The sequence below is a fragment of the Anomaloglossus baeobatrachus genome, chromosome 4 (genome assembly GCF_048569485.1).
Source record: "Anomaloglossus baeobatrachus isolate aAnoBae1 chromosome 4, aAnoBae1.hap1, whole genome shotgun sequence".
Classification (NCBI taxonomy): domain Eukaryota; kingdom Metazoa; phylum Chordata; class Amphibia; order Anura; family Aromobatidae; genus Anomaloglossus; species Anomaloglossus baeobatrachus.
This window is the reverse complement of record NC_134356.1, coordinates 661759176-661774197: the sequence shown is the minus strand read 5'-3', so window position 1 is coordinate 661774197 and position 15022 is coordinate 661759176. Positions and strand designations below refer to the sequence as shown.

At 47.1% G+C, this 15022-nt stretch overlaps 1 protein-coding gene across 1 annotated transcript in view; it reads right to left on the bottom strand.

The window, feature by feature from the left end:
• The window catches only part of ACP5 (acid phosphatase 5, tartrate resistant), a 129876-nt gene extending 118834 nt beyond the window's left edge, over nucleotides 1-11042 (bottom strand). The window contains exon 1 of the mRNA XM_075343126.1: nucleotides 10966-11042. The gene's annotated coding sequence lies outside the window, so the exon portion shown is untranslated. The remainder of the gene's footprint in view (nucleotides 1-10965) is intronic.
• Nucleotides 11043-15022: the final 3980 nt, after the last annotated feature.

The following is a 15022-nucleotide window of genomic DNA, read 5'->3' as shown; positions in this document are numbered from 1 at the left end:
CAATGACCTCTTGAGATAACCCTGAAGACGCTAGGATCCAGGACTCAATGGCCACACAGTCAGCTTGAGGGCCGCAGAATTCAGATGGAAAAATGGCCCTTGAGACAGCAAGTCTGGTCGGTCTGGTAGTGCCCATGGTTGACCCACCGTGAGATGCCACAGATCCGGGTACCACGACCTCCTCGGCCAGTCTGGAGAGATGAGGATTGCGCGGCGGCAGTCGGACCTGATCTTGCGTAACACTCTGGGCAGCATTGCCAGAGGAGGAAACACATAAGGTAGTCGAAACTGCGACCAATCCTGAACTAATGCGTCCGCCGCCAGAGCTCTGTGATCTTGAGACCGTGCCATGAAAGCCGGGACTTTGTTGTTGTGCCGAGACGCCATGAGATCGACGTCCGGCGTTCCCCAGCGGCAACAGATCTCTTGAAACACGTCCGGGTGAAGAGACCATTCCCCTGCATCCATGCCCTGGCGACTGAGAAAGTCTGCTTCCCAGTTTTCTACGCTCGGGATGTGAACTGCGGAGATGGTGGAGGCTGTGGCTTCCACCCACAGCAGAATCCGCCGAACTTCCTGGAAGGCTTGCCGACTGCGTGTGCCGCCTTGGTGGTTGATGTATGCCACCGCCGTGGCGTTGTCCGACTGAATTCGGATCTGCCTGCCTTCCAGCCACGGCTGGAACGCCTTTAGGGCTAGATACACTGCCCGTATCTCCAGAACATTGATCTGAAGGGAGGACTCTGGCTGAGTCCAGGTACCCTGAGCCCTGTGGTGGAGAAAGACCGCTCCCCACCCTGACAGACTCGCGTCCGTCGTGACCACAGCCCAGGATGGGGGCAGGAAGGATTTCCCCTTCGACAGAGAGGTGGGAAGAAGCCACCACTGAAGTGAGGCCTTGGCTGCCCGAGAAAGGGAGACGTTCCTGTCGAGGGACGTCGACTTCCTGTCCCATTTGCGGAGAATGTCCCATTGAAGTGGACGCAGATGAAACTGCGCAAAAGGAACTGCCTCCATTGCTGCCACCATCTTCCCTAGGAAGTGCATGAGGCGCCTCAAGGGGTGCGACTGAGCTCGAAGGAGAGATTGCACCCCTGTTTGTAGTGAACGCTGTTTGTCCAGCGGAAGCTTCACTATCGCTGAGAGAGTATGAAACTCCATGCCGAGATATGTCAGTGATTGGGCCGGTGTAAATTTTGACTTTGGGAAATTGATGATCCACCCGAATCTCTGGAGAGTCTCCAGAGCGATGTTCAGGCTGTGTTGGCATGCCACCCGAGAGGGGGCCTTGACAAGCAGATCGTCTAAGTAAGGGATCACCGAGTGTCCCTGAGAGTGTAGGACTGCTACCACTGTTGCCATGACCTTGGTGAAGACCCGTGGGGCCGTCGCCAGGCCGAAAGGCAGTGCCACGAACTGAAGGTGTTCGTCCCCGATGGCGAAACGTAGGAAGCGCTGATGCTCTGGTGCAATCGGCACGTGGAGATAAGCATCCCTGATGTCGATTGATGCTAGGAAGTCTCCTTGGGACATTGAGGCGATGACGGAGCGGAGAGATTCCATCCGGAACCGCCTGGTTTTCACGTGTCTGTTGAGCAGTTTTAGGTCCAGAACGGGACGGAAAGATCCGTCCTTTTTTGGCACCACAAACAAGTTGGAGTAAAAACCGTGGCCCCATTGCTGAAGGGGAACAGGGATCACCACTCCTTCTGCCTTCAGAGTGCTCACCGCCTGAAGAAGAGCATCGGCTCGCTCGGGGGCGGAGATGTTCTGAAGAAACGAGTCGGGGGACGAGAGCTGAACTCTATCCTGTAACCGTGAGACAGAATGTCTCTCACCCATCGGTCTTGGACATGTGGCAACCAGGCGTCGCAAAAGCGGGAGAGCCTGCCACCGACCGAGGATGCGGTTTGGGGAGGCCGAAAGTCATGAGGCGGCCGCTTTGGGAGCGGTTCCTCCGGCGGTCGTCTTAGGACGTGCCTTAGACCGCCATGAATCGGAGTTCCTCTGACCCTTCTGTGGCCTGTTGGACGAGGAGAATTGAGATCTGGCTGAGGGCCGAAAGGACCGAAACCTCGATTGTACCTTCCGTTGTTGAGGTCCGTTTGGTTTGGACTGGGGTAAGGACGAGTCCTTTCCCTTGGATTGTTTAATGATTTCATCCAATCGCTCACCAAACAGGCGGTCGCCAGAAAATGGCAACCCGGTTAAGAACTTTTTGGAAGCAGAGTCTGCCTTCCATTCACGTAGCCACATGGCCCTGCGGACTGCCACCGAATTGGCGGATGCTACCGCCGTACGGCTCGCAGAGTCCAGGACAGCATTCATGGCGTAGGACGCAAACGCCGACGCCTGAGAGGTTAAGGACCCAACCTGCGGAGCAGAGGCACGTGTGACTGCATTAATCTCAGACTGACAAGCTGAGATAGCTTGGAGTGCCCATACGGCTGCGAATGCCGGAGCAAAGGACGCGCCGATAGCTTCATAGATGGATTTCATCAGGAGCTCTATCTGCCTGTCAGTGGCATCTTTGAGTGATGCACCATCTGCCACTGCAACTATGGATCTAGCCGCCAGTCTAGAGACTGGAGGATCCACCTTGGGACACTGCGCCCAACCCTTGACTACGTCAGGGGGGAAGGGATAACGTGTGTCATTAAGGCGTTTAGTAAAGCGCTTATCTGGAAAAGCTCGGTGTTTCTGGACTGTATCTCTGAAGTCAGAGTGATCAAGAAACGCACTCCGAGTACGTTTGGGAAACCTAAAATGGAATTTCTCCTGCTGAGAAGCTGACTCCTCCTGTTGTCTCCTCTTAGAGCAATCAGTGAGGGTATATAGCCAAAAGCAAATAGTGCGGCCGTACAGAGTAAATGTATACAATATAAGCATATAAATATACACTACGGCACCCAGGGGGGCCAGCACCTAGTAACAGGTGCGGCTTACCGACCGCCCGCAGCGGTTGTGTGACCACCAGATTCCCTGCCTGGGCCTCCCAGAGCTGTGGAGCTCGCCTCTGAAGTTCTCCAGCGTCAGAAGTGCTGATAGAAATGGCTGCCAGCGTTCTGAGAGGAGGAGGGGGCCGTGGGCGTGCCTGAGAAAGTGCGGGAATCTGGTGCCCCACGGTGCTCAGTGAGGGGGGAGGAGGATACGAAGTATGCTCCAGCCCTCAGCGCTGACGTCCAGTGCAGCGTCCCGCCCTTACCCCTGACTGGCAGGCCCGGGGGCGGGAGTATGCGGTACTAGGCCGCAAAAGCCGGGGAGTGAAGTTATAAGCGCGGCCGGCAAACAAGCGCGGTCAGCGCGGTAGTCCCGGCGCACCAACACACCCAGCAGCTGCTGCAGCGTCCATAACACAGGCGCTCTATGCGCCGTCCCCAAGGGGACACAGAGTACCTCAGAGGAGCAGGGCCTGTCCCTGACGATACCCGGTCTCCTGTCCAGCAGATTCCCCCAGGGGCTGCGGAGGGAGCACGGTCCCAGTGCCTGGTGACCGGTTAGGATCCCACTTCACCCAGAGCCCCTCAGGGATGGGGAAGGAAAACAGCATGTGGCTCCTGCCTATGTACCCGCAATGGGTACCTCAACCTTAACAGCACCGCCGACCAGAGTGGGGTGAGAAGGGAGCATGCCGGGGGCCCTGTTATGGGCCCTCTTTTCTTCCATCCGATATAGTCAGCAGCTGCTGCTGACTAAATTGTGGAGCTTGAGTGCATGTGTGCCTCCTTCGCACAAAGCATAAAAACTGAGGAGCCCGTGATGCACGGGGGGTGTATAGGCAGAGGGGAGGGGTTTACACTTTTAAGTGTAATACTTTGTGTGGCCTCCGGAGGCAGAAGCTATACACCCAATTGTCTGGGTCTCCCAATGAAGCGACAAAGAAATCTGCAGATAGATTCACTTTAATCTATGGAACTTACTAGAAACCAGAGTACTCTCATAAGTATAAGGAGAAGTACACAACAAAAGTGAGGCCAGGAAGCAAAATTGTCCCATATAGGTTTTCTAAGCAGCTGGAGTCAGTGCAGGAAAATTAAGAGCTAGCAGAACAAAATCTAGTCTTTGTATAGGTCAAATAAGGGGCAAATAAAGGTTACTGATGGAGTCCCATTCTAGACAATAAGGGTTAGGTGGTGTTCTGGACGCAGCATATTTTCTCTCCCTTCTCCCGCACAGGAGACTCCGGCGTGTCCATATGAGAAATTGACATGGTGCAGATAGGAAACACGCAGGTCAATTTACGCAATGTTAAGGAAACCTGTCACCAGATAGGCTGCGACCACCACCAGTGAGCCCTTATAGATAGCATTCCAAAATACTGTATACAAGAACCAGGCCACATTGTATAACATAAAAATCACTTTTATAATATTAAGCTAAGGGGCGGTCCGGTCAGATGGGTGTCGTTGCTCTCCGGTCCGGCGCCTCTTCTCTACGACGATCGCCGGCCTTCTTCTTCTGAGGCTCGTGTGCATGATGCGTCTACATCATGCACAATAGCTGGCATTGTGGTCCTGCTCAGGGCAGATCAAAGTATGGTAGTGTGCACGTACGGGCGGTCTTTAACCTTTCCCCGCGCCTGCACATTACAGTACTTTGATCTGCCCTCAGCAGGGCAGATCATAGTATGCCTGCGCAGGACCGCAATGTCGGCCAGTGTGGATGATGCAGATACGTCAACCACACTGGGCTAGGTAGAAGGAGGACGGAGATCACAGCAAAGAGGAGGCGCCGGACCGGAGAGAGGAGGTGCCGGACCAGAGAACAAGCGACACCCATGGGAACGGAGAGCAGCGACACCCATCGGATCGGAGAACAGCGACACCCATTGGACCCAACCACCCCCTAGGTGAGTATAATAAAAGTGCTTTTTACATTTTACAGTGTGTCCACCCATATCCTGTCCACCGCCATTAACTTGAGAACGGCGGCAGCTATAGGTATAGAAGTGGTGTCTAGGTATAGTAAAGTAGTCATGCGCTACGCAATTAAACCACCTATAGCGCCACCTGGTGGAAAACAAGGAGTTAGCATTTTCATCTCAAAAACGGAACAAGATAGACAAAAAAAGTGAATTAAAAAATTGTAGGGCATCATCAATTCAATACGAATCGACGCCTTGCATACAGAAATGCTATGATATGAAACCCATGACCCCCCCTAAAACATTGAATGCTGGTCACGCATATGGCCCTCATTTAACTTTGATGCTCAAAGTGTCCCCCGTCAGCTGCAATGCACATCTGGACTCTGCACAGCATACTGTATCTGGCTGCACGCTGTGCAATATGGTAGGGGACACGTTTACACAAGCATCTGTGATACGTGGTCGTAGGTCCTGCAATGTTGGTGGAGGGGTCGCATACACCTGCTGTTTGATGTGACCTCACAGAAAGAAGACCAATGGGGTCAGGTCAGGTGAGCGTGGAGGCCACTCCATGCAGCCACCATACCCAATGACTTGTAGGAAGGTCTCCATAAGGTATTGCATCACGTCCGCAGCCTTGTGAGTTTTACACGTTCTAATCATAGCATTTCTATATGCAAGGTGTCAATTCGTATTGAATTGATGATGCCCTACAACTTTGTAAGTCACTTTTTTTCTCTATCTCGTTCCGTTTTCAAGATAAAAATGCAAACTTCGTTGTTTTCCACCAGGTGGCGCTATAGGTGGTTTCATTGCATAGCGCGTGGCTACTTTACTATACCTAGACACAACTTCTATGCCTATAGCTGCCACCGTTCTCAAGTTAATGGCGGTGAACAGGATATGGGTGGACACATTGTATAGAGCGGCCTGGACTCTTATATACAGTATTCTAGAATGCTGTATATAAGACCTCAGTGGTGGTAGTCGCAGCTTATAGTCGCTAAATCTGGTAACAGGTTCCCTTTAAACAGAAGCACAGGGGGCAGGAGATTTCTATTAATCTCGCACACTGTTCTTGTACTGTACAACGCAGTGTTTTGGACGCAGCAAAACATGTCCAAAACCCTAGTAATCCTGATCGTGGGCACGTATCCTTATAGTTTAGTAGAATGACTCACAGAGCCCTGGTCCAAACGCCAGGTTGATAATCTGTAGCCGCCAGATCGGGGCCAAAAATCTTCCACCTACCTGCCAACATCCTTGACTCAGTATTTGATTAGCAAGTCCAACATGACGCAGGTATAATGATTAGGAGAAACCGCAATCCTGGCAGGCAGGTGGAGGTGTGTAGGGCAACCATGGACTAGTGGAGGTTTGTAGAGCAACCATGGACTACCCACGTGCCCTCTGTAGCACTTTGCTCATCTCTTCTCTGTTCACTTTCAATAGATTAATGAGAGAATAACAGATTATCAATTGGGAACACCGTAGCGGCTGAAGTATAAATCATCAACAATCTGGGGTAAGGGGGGACATGGCAACAAATGGAGGTTTGAAGGGCAACCATGGACTAGTGGACGTTCCTAGGGCAACCATGGACTAGTGGACGTTCGTAGGGCAACCATGGACTACGCACATGCACTCTGGAACAGGGTCCCGAGAATCAGTTTGCTCAACTCTACTCTGTTCACTTCCAATAGATTAATGAGAGAATAACAGATGATCAATTGGGAATAACGTGGAGGCTGAAGTATAAATCAACAACAATCTGTGTTAGCGGGGGACATGGCAACAATTGTTTAATTCCCTTGCAGAGCCCCCAAAGAGAAAATGAGAAATGACATGGTGAAAATTGATGCCAATTGTTGACGCGCTCTGTAGCTGCCATCAGTTAATGGAGATCACAAATGTGCGATCTTCCTTTTATAACTCAAAGCATCTCTAAAGAAATGGACAATTTATATACATGCAATGTTAGGGCAGCATGTATGAATCCCATAGTGCTGGAGGCAATAATAATTGCATCCGCACATTATATTATAGTAGCTCATGGTGTAATATAACTTTCAATGGCTAATTTCCTCTTTGTGTCTCTGTTATCACGTTGCTTCCCGTATCAGTGCAGTAACCGTCCAACCCTCCTCCCCACCTCTGGCTGAAGACAAGACATCAAGGAATCACCAGCAACTAGGAAGTTGGCTTATTTCCAACACTTTCAAAAACGTGTCTTCTCTATTATACACAAAGTCTAGAAATATGGATAATTGTATGAAAATGTAGAAAGCATGATACATCTGTGTACATTACACCATTCACGCAACAAAGCGCAAATCTATTATCATTATCAGGATGGTTTCTTTACAGTAAAAGTATTATTCATTCCAAATGCTCTATCAAAAGATGTAGCAACACAAAAAAAATCTATATATGTGTAGAAAATGTTTCTATTATTTCTTTTAAGGCTTTCAGACAAGTTTAAAAATGGTTCAGCAAAACAAACCTTCATGCCAAGCCGGGGTAGGGGGTGCATACTTAGACTGCTCTTACCGTACATAACCCCCTATTTTTATCATCAATCTCTTTTAGGCCTACCTGTTTGGCTTGATCTTTGATAGTTCACTTTTGATATTTATAGGATGGAAAAGCAAAAAGATATTTTATTACTGTGCTGGAGTTGTTTTGCATATATTCTTATTATCATTATTACTATTTATTATTATAGCGCCATTTATTCTGTGGCGCTTTAATTGTGAATATTATAACAAATAGAGAGACGGTTGCACTCTGAAATGCAAAGATATGTTAATAATAAATATAGGAATATAAACATGCATTACTGCATTCTTAGCATATAAAAAGGCCAGTTTTGTGTGAGCCCAACAGCCAACGTTAAGGTGTATCCCTTAATGTTGGGTCCCTATTTACTCTAATTTACTCTCTTTCAAATCAAACTAAAATCGAATAAGGATGATGAGACGGAGAGCTCAATCAGAAGGCAAGATCCCGTAATGTAAAGAAAAAGACTGATGGCACTTCCCTACATGTACGTGCGAACAGGTGCATGTTGAGTATGAGATATATTATAACAAATAAAGAAACAGTTGGACTCTGAAATGCTAAGATATGTTACCAATGAATATAGGAATATGAATATACATTACTGCTAAAAAAAAACATAAAAATTGAAAAATTTAGATATTTAGGATATAAAAAACGCCAGTTTTATGTGAGCCCAACGGCCAACGTCAAGGCGTATATCTTAATACTGGGTCCCTTTACAAGTGAATGCCAGTACAAACTTGCAGCTTGAAAGTCAAACGTATCCATAGAACTCTATTCACGCAGTGGAAGGCGAAAAAATGTCCTTTTGGCCCTCCATCAGTATACCTTTTCTCTGGGCAAGAGACTAAGTTTTTGTATATAGTACACCACTGCAAAAAAAAAAATAATCTAAAAGCTATTTCTGAGTGTCTGGGATAGGTCGATACAACTGGCTCCATACTTCCATTATACAAATACAGGTGCATCTCTATAAATTAGAATGTCATAAAAAGTTAATTTATTTCAGTAATTCACAAAAAGGTAAACGCATATATTATATAGAGTCATTACACACAGAGGGATCTATTCCTATATATTATATAGAGTCATTACACACAGAAGGATCTATTCCTATATATTATATAGAGTAATTACACACAGAGGGATCTATTCCTATATATTATATAGAGTCATTACACACAGAGGGATCTATTTCTATATTTTATATAGAGATTATACACAATTATATAGAGATATTACACACAGAGATCTATTTCTATATATTATATAGTCATTATACACAGAGGTATCTATTTCTATTTATTATATAGAGTCATTACACACAGAGGGATATATTCCTATATATTATATAGAGTCATTACACACAGAGGGATCTATTTCTATATATTATATAAAGTCATTACACACAGAGGGATCTATTTATATATATTATATAGAGTCACTACACACAGAGGGATCGATTTCTATATATTATATAGAGTCATTACACACAAAAGGATCTATTTCTATATATACTGCTCAAAAAAATAAAGGGAACACTAAAATACTATTGTGTTGTTTAAGTGTTCCCTTTATTTTTTTGAGTAGTAAATTTGTCAAGGGAGAAAGTTAGGTGAAGATAGCTAATGGTATCTTCATTCAGGGTATCAGAGGCACGGATCGAATTAGCTATATATCTGCGCAGATATTAATGAATCAGACAATGATCACACAAGATGTGTTCACCGTATGAGCCAGTGTCATAGACAGGACTCGTATATTGAAAAAGACTCAATTATACAGAATGCAACATTGACCTTGAAACTAGAACAGGGAGTAGGGAGTATTCAACTCCCCAGTTTTTCCCAGTATGTTATAAAATACCTCTCTGCTCATTATTCCTTCTTTCTGTGTGTGAAACCACTGATAAGGCTCCCAATTAACTTAATGAATATCTCCCTTGTTCATTTGTACCTTAGTTAACTCTTTTTTGTATATACAGTTTAGAATCATGTTATGGCGGCTGTGCAATTGTCATATAGTTAGATAATTATGCTACTACATCTATATTTTGATTATTTACATACACAGATTATCTTATTACATTTGAACAAATAATCTATAGCTCAGACTACCTTCACAGTCCCCCCTTAACAAGACATCTGTGAATGTTGTCAACCTTAAATTTTAATTTTTTTTCCATTTAGATATATTTTATTTGGAACTTATTTGTGACTTACCCCCCTTGGCACTTTAATTTTATATATGTTCGGTTGTTCTCTGATATTGAGGAGGCACACAGTAACCTCCTCCCAAAGATAAAACAGGGAGGATTAGGACAGGTTTATGGCCATGACTCAGGTGTGGGCGGGGAGCTGCACTATTATTACAACCATCTCTCCAGTCTGTGTTTTGGTAGCCACACTTGTAACATGTGCAGCTGGCTGGGTTGTATGGGGGCGGCTTCTCAATTGGTACTTCTGGATGGATAGAGGCAGGAGTGGGCGGGGTCAATGTGGGGGCTGTGGGGGGTGGCTCTACTAACTGTGAGGTGGGTACTGGGACAGAGGGAACTAAGGCTGGTGTAGGCAGTACAGAAAGAGTTAAGGGATTCTGGTCAGTGGGTGGGACTGCAACATCTGTGAGTAGCTCCGGAGCTTGTCCAGGATCAGGCTGTGAAGTAACAATAAAACAACCTTCCCGAGTGCCTCTAAAACCATCCTCAGACTTGGGTAACCTATAGTAAAACACAACATCCCATTGCTCATCTTCATCTTTGACCTCAGTGTATCCTTCTGATAGAAATACCTGCGATACTCTGCCAAACAATTCCGCATTAATTAAACAATCTCTTGTCTTTTAACTTGCCCTTTTTTGCTTTCAATGCTGTTACCCATTGAGACGGTTGTAACCGACCTCCTTTTGGTAATTTTAACATTTTAAAAATCTCTGGGGCATGATGTACAGCTTGCTTTCCTTCTCTCTCTGCAACTAGCTCTAACACAGTCTGCGAACCTTCAGATCTCTCAACTTTATGTCTACTCCATTTGGACATTTTTTTCTGTCTTGGTGGTGCCCGGATTACACTAATTTATGACTATGCGGTGTGCGTTAAGAGTCCAGCCGGAATTTAAGGCCACACCTCTACACTAGCTGGCAACCCCTCAGCTATATAATGATAATAAGGGTCCCGTGAAAGGAGGAGGGGTACAAAATGTATGCCCTCTGGACTTGATTAGCTGCACCAATTTATTGTCCTAATCCCTATCTTCGATCACGGGTAATCCCCCACGTCTTTAATTACAGACCGGGTGAGTCTAACTAGCTATATCCGGCCACCACCGTCTTTCCTGCCCTAACAGCCGTCCTCTGGATCCCGTGTGACACTCTCGATCCACACCTCAGGGCTGGGATCGTGCTATTGAACCCCAGCGGACACTACCCCTGAGTCACAATCAGGTACCTTTTAACACCAATAAGGACACACAGCCAGTCACCCCCTCCTCTCCAAAACCAACCACAACGGTAGTGAATACACAGTATGTAACACTTACCAGGTTGGAGGTGATCAGCCTAATTGGAGCGGATGAAGGTCTCAGTCAGCGACGTCCAAACCATCGGTATTTGCAGGTCGGCAATGCGTCCTTGGAGGGGCTCCACATTGGTCCGCCATCTGTCAAAAGAGAAAGTTAGCTAATGGTATCTTCATTCAGGGTATCCAGAGGTACGGATCGAATTAGCTATATATCTGCTCAGAGATTAATGAATCAGACAATGATCACACAAGATGTGTTCACCGTATGAGCCAATGTCATAGACAGGACTCATATATTGAAAAAACTCAAATATACAGAATGCAACATTGACCTTGAAACTAGAACAGGGAGTAGGGAGTATTCAACTCCCCAGTTTTTCCCAGTATGTTATAAAATACCTCTCTGCTCATTATTCCTTATTTCTGTGTGTGAAACCACTGATAAGGCTCCCAATTAACTTAATGAATATCTCCCTTGTTCATTTGTACCTTGGTTAACTCTTTCTTGTATATACAGTTTAGAATCATATTATGGCGTCTGTGCAATTGTTATATAGACACACAGATAATTATGCTACTACATCTATATTTTGATTATTTACATACACAGATCATCTTGTTACATTTGAACAAACAATCTATAGCTCAGACTACCTTCACAAATTATATAAAGTCATTACACACAGAGTGATCTATTTCACGTGTTTCTTTCTGTTAATCTTGATGATTATGGATTACAGCCAATGAAAACCCAAAAGTCAATATCTCAGAAAATTAGAATATTATATAAGATCAACTGAAAAAATGATTTTACACTCAGAAATGTTGGCACCTACTGAAAAGTCTGTACATGAAATGCACTCAATGGAGGCGATCAGCTTGTGGCACTGCTGAGGTGTTATGGAAGCCCAGGTTGCTTTGATAGCAGCCTTCAGCTTGTCTGCATTGTTGGGTTTGGTGTCTCTCATCTTCCTCTTGACAATACCCCATAGATTTTCTATGGGTTTTAGGTCAGGTGAGTTTGCTGGCCAATCAATCACAGTCAGGGCCGTATTTACCATTAGGCGGTGCCTGGGGCGGAGGGTTGCGTAGGGCGGCGCCAGGGAGGAGAGTAAAAAAATTTAATTTAAAAAATAATTTTTTTTGTTCTTTATATTTCCCTCTCCGGACTCATTACTAAAACCGGAGTCTTGCGTGGGGGGGGGGGCTGGGGGGTTTGGGCTGTATATAGCTGGTATGATTTTTCTATGGGCTACGTTCCCTATTATGAATGTTTGTGCAGGGTGATCGGCATTTTGTGGGTAACAGATTTCCTTTTAATCGTAAAAATGTCACTATACAATCAAATAATTTGCTCCTGCATCGGCTGAATGACGGCTTGTTGAGGTAGACCGATAATCAGCAGCAGTGTAAACGCACCTTAAAGAGAGACATAATGTTTTAGAAATTATTTTATATGTTTTAGGGTAATTAATTTTGAGCAGATGTGAGGGGAACCTGGTCCCGAGTCTCCCACAATCGCTCCAAAGACCTATTAGAAAAGTGCAGGAGAGCAGACAGAGCAGCGCAAATTCAGTAGAAAGTCAGAGTCCTGTCTCCTGAGCCATGCACTTCATCTATGGGGTCACAGGACACATTACTGCACCAGTCTAAGGGGCACTTTGCACAGTACGACATCGCAGGTGCGATGTCGGTGGGGTCAAATTGAAAGTGACGCACATCCGGCGTCGCAGGTGTGAGGTAAATCCGGAGATATGACGATAAATCATGATATTCAAGTATGTCAGGAAGCCCTCTCCTGGTGTCACCCCCCCTTTCCTTCACACAACTGGTTTAGCAACAAATCCCATGGCCATCTCCTGTGATATGGAGATGAGGTGGTGTGGGAACAATGGACACAGGATGACTCCCTGCCGTCACCCTGTAACAAGAGTTGTATCTCATTAGCAAGGCTATGGAAATAGCCAGACAGAACGACTCCAGTAAAAAATGGTTCATATCTCGCAAGCCATATTTCCGATAAATGTGGCAACCATAAAAATGGTGTCTCCGCATGCGGACGATGCCGGCACACCCTTTTTATGGGAGCAGGACATTGGGAAATGCCCCAGGCGTGATATCAGCCAATGGGGAACTGGCAGACAGGTCATGAGTCCCCTCGTTCTGTAGCTAAATTCATAACTGTCACAATGAGAGCATTGGCGTCCGCCTACGACGCTCCCAGGCAAGGTTGTGGCCCGTATTCCATGTTGTGGATTGTCCATGACTCGGGCCGGGGGTGGAGCAGTGCTCCCTCTGGGGTCGCTAAGGTGGGAGGGGACCTGGATCTGCCCAGGTTGATGGCCCTGCTTCGGCCATTTTCCAGGGTTCTTTCGCTGGGGGCACGTGTAGGAAGCATCTGTGGGAGTTCCTGGAAACCTGGTCTACAGCGCCCCCCTGTGGCCAGACGCACAAGGTAACTGAGTGAATTGCATACCTGTTTGTAAACCATGCTTTATCTGTAACTGTACTCTGACCTATGTATATTCTGTAGATTCCCTATTGTATATATTGTAGTTTCTAGTGTGCTTTAGGCTGATTAAATTATATAATTAATCTTGGGCTGCTCTGTTATCTCGATCTTGAATCCCACGTCTGTGTGTTCGGCTAATAGTTACCGTGAAGCGGTTGGTGGCAGCGAGTTTGTGCCAAGGATTATTGTGGGGAGGCCAGTGAGATTCGGGGAGATTTTATATATTCCGCCCGCGGAGGTCGGGGGAATATATACCCTACTCTCACCGGGGACCCTTCAATAATCGGCATAAGTAGTATAGCGGCCTCCTTGATTATCGTCGGGCAATTCCATAATTGGCCTGACTATAAGAGGGGCGCTAGAGAGCGCATCACGTGCTCTGTCTGTCGGTCGGGAGGTATAAAGGAGGGGTGACCCCCACTTGTTACCCCCCGATTGTGACGTACTGGTAGCCAGCGCGGGGGATTTCTGAGTGACCCCCCCGGTGGTTTGTGACATATTGGTGGCATAGCGGTGGGATCGAGATAATAGTGTGTGTGAGTGTGAGACCCATACTCCCAGACACTAAAGACTGCCTGCAGCAGCTGTGGCTGCTGGGGTCTTCAGACTAGCTCAACACTAGAGTGTCAGAGTGCAGATACTGTAAGGTGTGTGGAGGCATCAGGTGTCAGTTCTGTGTCAGTGACCAAAAGTCTGCAAGAATGGCTGATGGCACCAGGAGCAGAGCTATGCAACTGGCCAATGCTAAGGCAGGAGCCGAAGAGAGGGAGGACGGTGCTGTGGACAGCAATGAGGAGGTTGCCCACGAGTCCTCCAGGAGCTCGACGCCAGAAAACCGTTCTGCCGAGGACATTGCGCAACCTGGCACTGCTGGACAAGATGAGGAGGAGCTCACCCAAGGTTCCTCAACGAGCCAGATGCCAGCCCTCCGCTCTGAAAGGGACAGTGAATCGCCTAGCTCTGCAGCGTGCCGCAGATCACCACGTGCCATTCCACCGAGCCTGGGAGGCTCGGATAGCCTTCTTCAAATGGCTATGGCCCTTCTCCAGGCTGGAGACCAGAAGGGCTACAAGGAACTCCTGGCAGAGCGCAGGGCAGAGCGGCAGGCAGCGCGTGACGCTGAGGCTGCGGAGCGGCACGCAGAGCGTGAGGCTGCGGAGCGAGAGCGGCAGGCAGCGCGTGAAGAGCGAGAGCGACAGGCAGACCGTGACTACCAGCTGCAGCTAGCTCAGCTCCGGCCCTCATCAGCCACATGTGACCTTCGAGACACCAAACTTCCAAAGGTCCGTGTTGAGGACTTCCCAGTGCTGGAGAAGGATGGAGACTTGGACTCTTTCTTGACTGCTTTTGAACGGACTTGCTTGCAGCACCATCTGAACAAGGACCAGTGGGCCAAATACCTGACCCCCCGTTTAAGGGGTAAGGCCCTGGAAATCCTTGGGGACTTGCCTGCTGAGGCAGATCAGGGCTACGACACCATCAAGCGGGCCCTGATCCAACAGTACAACCTCACTCCAGAGTCCTACCGCAAGAAGTTCCGGAGCCTACAGAAGGGACCAAAGGA